Consider the following 6,755-nt stretch of genomic DNA (forward strand, 5'->3'; position numbering starts at 1 on the left):
AATCCGAGTAAAGGAGAATATTTGATTATAGATAGTTCTTTGCTCATACAATCATATGCATTGTGCGGCTGATTATATGCGTACCAATGGGAACTGAATGTAATCATCTAAGTCGAGCAAAAACCTGGAATTCAAACTCTCAGAGAGGTCAGAGTGTGTTCATCGTTTAAATCAGCAGAGCTTTGGGGAAAATTACAGATTGTTCTCCTTGAAGCTCTTGTAACAATTTCAGAGGTGACAAGATGTTCGAGCTTGATTCCTTAAATACATCAAAAATCATTTCCTGGTTAACTAAGATTCAATTTGCCTATGAGATACAGAGAAATCAGTTGCACCACTCTTAGTTACTTTAGGTTATTTGACTTAATATGCTTTCAAAAGAATACGTCTGGTGGGTGTTTCCTTCAGTCTTTACACAACTGAAGGAAAAAGTTTTATAATTTTTCTGACAGAAGTCTTTTTTTCTTCTGTAGTCATAGAGCCTTAGTATCATCACACTTATCTAACAACAGTAGATCATACAGTATCTGTATCATTAATTAGCCCAGGAGGTGGGAGGGATAAGTGACAATTTCTTCCAGATGTAAATTATTTAGGCTAAAAATTCTTTCCCAAATAATTCTACAATACGCACTTATTTTCTTACCTTACGGGCAGCCTGTCTCCAAGTCGTATTCCTTTCTTCCGTCTGGATGCTGTATCCAGAAATTCTATTCATTCAGAGCAAAAAGCTGCACACTCTCGTCTCCATGTGAGACCCTGTGCATCTGCTCAGTCCGCCTGCCAGCCAGAGCCTGCCTGCTCTAGCGCTTATAGATGACAGGGAGGAGCTGAGATTCACAGAGGTGAGATGCGCTGGGCGGTGCAGGTGCTGGGAAATGTACATGTCCCGGAGGAGCATAGGACTTCTTCTTTTGCATCCGGCAAAATAAGTGAGGGTGTTGAGGAATATCATTGCTCATCTCGGATCAACCTACCAGACCTCCTCGGTGCAGACGGATGATTCTTGACTTGAGAAGAAACAACAAGGAGACTCACGTGGTTGCCACGCAAACAGTTCATTGCTCTGAGTGCTCTCAGAGGAAAAAAAGCCTTTAAGCTAAATTGCAGTCGCTGCAGAGTGCTTAATTAATTCAAGTTAAAATGCCGTTAGCACAAATACTGTGGGGATTCTCACCTTAGAGAGCAGTGAGGGGGGAGGAAATACACTGTCAGCTAGAGAATGGAGGAAGTTTGGTGGGCTTTAGAAATAGAGCCTTCAGCGCGTCCTGAACTTTGTAATGGCTGCCCAATTAAATTATGATAGTTTGGTTGAAAGCAATACATGGAAACACGGTGTGTGTGTGTGTGTGTGTGTGTGTGTGTGTGTGTGTGTGTGTGTGTGTGTGTGTGTGTGTGTGTGTGTCAATTAACTTCAAGCAAAAGCAATAGGAAGCTCTCTTCTCAACATTCTCCCAGTAACCTTTCCCATGCATTGTTTAGGCTCGTGGTTGGTTTGATTAATTAGGCTTGAACATAAATAAGTAGAATTAATCACTGGCGGATTATGAGACAATGGGCCCCAGGGCGCAGACATGCAAAATGGCCCACCAGGAGCAAGCTACAGGAGCAAGACGAACAGACTTTAGAGTTGTCTATCCTCTTTTTGTTGTTGTTGTGTGCCTCTTTGTAATCGTTCTGGTCTTTTTGTAATTCTTTTTTTAGTCATTTTTGTGTCTCTTTTGTTGTCGCTCTGTGTCTGTTTGTGGTTGTTTTCCCCCACTGCATAGATATCGTGAGTCTCTTTTTAGCTGTTTAGCATCTTGCGTTGCGTCTTGTTGTGCATCTCTTTGTGGTTTTGTGGTCCTTTTGTGTCTCTTTGTCGTTTTGTGTCTCTTTGTCTTCAGGCTACAGCGATGCTAAACAGGACTAAGCGCCTACAGCTCTCCGACGCCGCGCAAGCTAAATGCTAACACCAGCATGCTAACATCCTCAAAATGCTAACATGCTGATGTTTATAGGAAGTAATGTTCACCATGTTCACCATCTTTTTGCTCTTTTCCCTCCATGGCTGCCTGCACTCATTCCTCCAGGCTACATTTCTGCTTTGTGCCCTACAACCTTCGGTTAAAAAAATGCTGATGTCTCATGTGTCGTTTGCAACACATTAACACACACACACACACACACACACACACACACACAGACACACACATTTCACCTGTCTTATCTCTGCGTTGGTTAGGCTTAAGGTTATATGATGATAACCAGATTTTCAGTCAAGCGTGACATTAGCATTGCCCTGCAGATAACAGACAACTTTCCTCAAATAATTCATAGGGTTGAATCCCATGCCATTCGATAATCTACAAAAAAGCATGTCTGAGTGCAAGTCTAATTCATCACAGCACATGTGTTCTGTGTGCTCTTCATCTTAACCTTCTGTCAGGGAGAAGACTAGAGACGCAAAGTCTGAATGAATTCCAAAACTCTCAGGAGGATATCAGGGGATTTCAAAAACACAAGTAATTAGCATTCTCTCCGTCTGGTTACTGCGAAAAACTTTCACAGCAGCGTTTGGAAAAAGTCATCGCTAAGCTACTGTCAATGCACAGAAATGAAAAAGGAATTCATCACCCGGCTGCTGATGGAAAACAAAATAAAAAACATGCATTAGCCTTTCAGTGGCATCTGGGGAGAGAAAGGTTTGACCTTCTCTTTACTTCAGAGATAAAAGACAGCAGTTTTGCTCCGCTTGTCAAGAACCTGAACCATGTGCAGACAGCTATTGTCTGCTGCTTTGAAGGGGGAATGACAACTATTGGTATTACATCATAGCTTATAGACTATAGCCAATAGCAGAAAAGAACTAGAACTTGGTGTACGTGAAACAGAAAATGCATGCATATAGTATATGTGTTTTGCAAATGAATGCATTTGAACATTTGAACAAAGGGCCTAATGAGCTACATTGACACAAGTGTCCACTTTTCTTTTTTTATGGAGACCCTTTACTGCCAGAAATATAAAAAAAAAAAATGGCATAATTAGAATAATTATTAAAGAGTGAACTTTTCTACTCATTGTAAGCATTTTCATTTTCACAGTAATCACATTAAACAACAAAAACAGTGTTACAATCACAGTGAAAATAATGACCTCATTTTGAGGCTCAATTAAGGAGGTGGAACCCGACACACTAACTAAAAGCTCACTGTGATAATATGGCTTAACAACACGACTTCAGAGTTTAAATAGAACAATAACTACAGGCGTCGTGACTTCACAGAAGTTATTGCATCGTGGTGTTCTGCTCCGTTTACCTCAATATTAAATTGTCTCCCAAAGATCCCACACCTCGTAATTGAAACACAATTTTCAACCTCCATTCGCTTTGCTTTATTTGGACTGCACATGTATACATATGGCAATGATTTTTAATTTTTTTTTTCTTACTTTTACACACTGCAATGATGCGTGAAAAGTCATCACAGTGCTGTCAAACATCCGTCCTGCAACACCTCTCTTTTCACACTCGTTCCTTGCGTGAGAGTTAGAACAGAGCTTTATTAATTAAGAGACACAGAACCCCCATGTCGTGTAGAATAAGTGTCAGAAGGCAACCAAATTAGCTCATGAATATAGACTGGTTTTATTAACTGTGACAGCGCTAATAACAAATCTGCGATCGCTTCGGCTGCAAGAGAAAGATTTTTTTATTTAGAAAAAGAGAAATCTGACATGTTCTTGTGGAACACCCAGAGGGAAACGCACTAATTGCTCGCTGCGACTTAGAAACGACACAATTTGCAGAGTTGCAGACAACCGCCGTTGTTATGAACCTTGGAGAGCGTGTCATGGGAGGGGATGTACAGGTGAGAGAGTGCGTCACGAGCCAGTGAGGTTATTAGGAGTGTTAAAGCAGTTACAGGAAGATGCTGCTGGGCAGAAAAAGTTGGTTGTTTCTTCAAACTTACTTAGTTTTCACATCTTCAAGACAATCACCTGATCGCACCACAGAAAAAGGAACAAAACAAGCCCCCTTAAGTCAAGATATACTGTATAACGCAGCTTGGTGTGAAACCAATGCACATATTTGCATTTAAGATGCATCTACTTTTGTTTATTGGATTTAACACACTTGCCAGAACCTTCTACTGTTGTGTGACGAACGGATGCAGAGGTTCAGGATGTTTTCCTGCGAGGTAATCCCCTCCTGAGCTTTGACTCTCACACCATCACTCGGGCAACACATGTAAAATCCAGCGACATTAACCTGAGTGGACGTCAGGGGGAAAAAAAACCCCAGATGTTCTCTCCCACACCAGATGAGCCAATACATTCTTTTTTTTTTTTCTCCTCCTCTTGGCATCGACAAGAACACAGTGACTCATAGTAATGAGCCAATTAGTGTCATTACAAGCCGACCAAAGTCCTGTGATCGTGGAAACTATGCGGCCATCCCTTCTCATCTTTGCTGTGAGACCGGGCACGGCTTAGCTCGGAGCTTGAATCCAAACCAGTTCATCCCCTTAAAAAACACACACACACACACACACACACACACACACACACACACACACACACACACACACACACACACACACACACACACACACACACACACACACACACACACACACACACACACACACACACACACACACACACACACACACACACACCGTCTGTACAAAGCTCCATTTGAAAACCCATCCTTTGGGAGATGCATGGTACAAAACTCGTATGACTAAAAAGAAAAACACACAAGCAGGTATTTAAGAATCATCTGAACGTTTATTGTGCTCATTCAAAACACTACTCAATAAAAAGACAGTCAGCTGCTTCTTCTTCTTCTTCTTTCAGAGTAACCGATGGTTATTGAGCACATACGATGGTTTGTATAAAATTGGTTCAAAACTATTATATTAATTGCGGAATCAGAACCAGGAAGTCAAAAAGTCAAGATGTACAGATCATACAACAAAGTGGAAGACCGTGTGGTTTTGGATTTTTGGTTCAAAGCAACTGTAACAGTCTTGTGCTTCACATCTTGATCATAGATATAGCTAAAGCCCTCATTTGCTCTACAAATCAGATCAGAAGCAGCGCTGATTGTGCGTGATCCTTTTCTTCAGTATTTCAAGCGATTGAGATGTATTACACATTCACATATATATGCATTAATATCCTAAAATCAGTTCAAGTTATAGTGTGTACTTCAATGAGCAACAGAAGCATGATTAAGCAATTTGCATAAGGAAATTTAAGACATCACACTGTCACTAAATGGAATTTAGATTGCGATACATGACTCAGCGAAAATTTGGATTTTAAAGTGAAGCCGTTTTACAGACAACTTTTACCCCGTAAGCTTTTAAAGCAGTAGTTCTTCCAGGACTGGAAGTCACAACGATGCATTGCCTCACAGTGATTGTTTGTTGATTTGCATAAAATAAAAACACACACACATTACATAATTTAAAAACAAAAAATGTCCTCAAAAGATTGAAAAATGTATCACATTAACACAGTTTAAATATGATCACATTTAAAAAGGAATTTTTTTTTTTTATCTCAATAGGCTTTTTAGGGTCGAGTTCACAGTCAAGTGTGTGAGAACATTACAGGCAATCATTTCTTACCCCAACTTCAGTACGTAGATCATAAAAAAAAAAATAATAATCTTTGTTTTTGGGATGAAAAATATAATTCTGGTGGAATTACCCTTTAAAAAATGGCAAAACTCATACATAATCATTTCATATTGACAAACAAAAATACAATATCTTAAGTGTCACACAGCAAAAAGGAACTCAAAGGAAATATTCAGAGATCCTATGCAGTGCCAGTGGAAAAAAATAATAATAATAATAATCAGTGTTTGATCACAAATAATTGCACAACAGATGTTTAATATATATAATGCCTGGCACCTACAGAAACATAAGAGGTAGAGCTACATACATCTATATCTCCCTAAAACAGGGAGAAGACAGCCGAGTGGATACAGACCACAGAGAGAATATCTTCAAATTTGCACAAATGGGTAAAGCCATACTTTAGGTTCAAACAGCAAATTCATCTGCCGAGAGTTTAAATATAATAAATATAGAAAAAAGGGGGGGTAAGGAAAGTTAGACAAAAACTGAAATTCCAGTCTGGATGGTGTTCAACCATTCACTTCCTACACCACTGAAACAAACATGGTATTCTTACATGAACTCTTGGATGTGTTTTATGAATATGCAGCCTAAGCTGGACGCTTGATAAATAATCGATATGCCCATAAATACAAAATTAATGTCCGCTCATGCGTGTGCACAGGTTGACCTTCTGTAGCCTTTTTGTTCGCTACAAGTAAAAGAGGATTTTTTTAATTTTTTTTTTATGTGTATCCCCTTTGCTCACCTCCACATGTAGGTACCTCCACCCTGTTCGATTCTTTAGATTCCAGGAGTTATGATTTAAACTCCCAACAAGGAACATTTCAAATAACTAGACTACTTTATAAAAACAGTACTATAAGAAGAGAGGCTAGTTTTGTTTGGTGTTATTTTGAATAAATTGATAATAAAAAAAATAATCTTTTATTAGCCTACACATTCATAAGATATTAATGTCCCATAAAACCTGTATGAACTTGAGAAGCCCTTTTGTTTTCTGCTGGAACTCAAGAGGATGGAGGATGAAGAATGCGACCGTATCCTGTGTCAGCCCTCATTAGAACTCAGTACCACCAAAGTGTTTCAGTTTGAACACAAATACTTCCAGCC

Source organism: Cebidichthys violaceus, unplaced genomic scaffold, assembly GCF_023349555.1.
Source record: "Cebidichthys violaceus isolate CVI_PGR_0920_01 unplaced genomic scaffold, fCebVio1.0.p SCAF_12, whole genome shotgun sequence".
In the NCBI taxonomy this organism is placed as follows: domain Eukaryota; kingdom Metazoa; phylum Chordata; class Actinopteri; order Perciformes; family Stichaeidae; genus Cebidichthys; species Cebidichthys violaceus.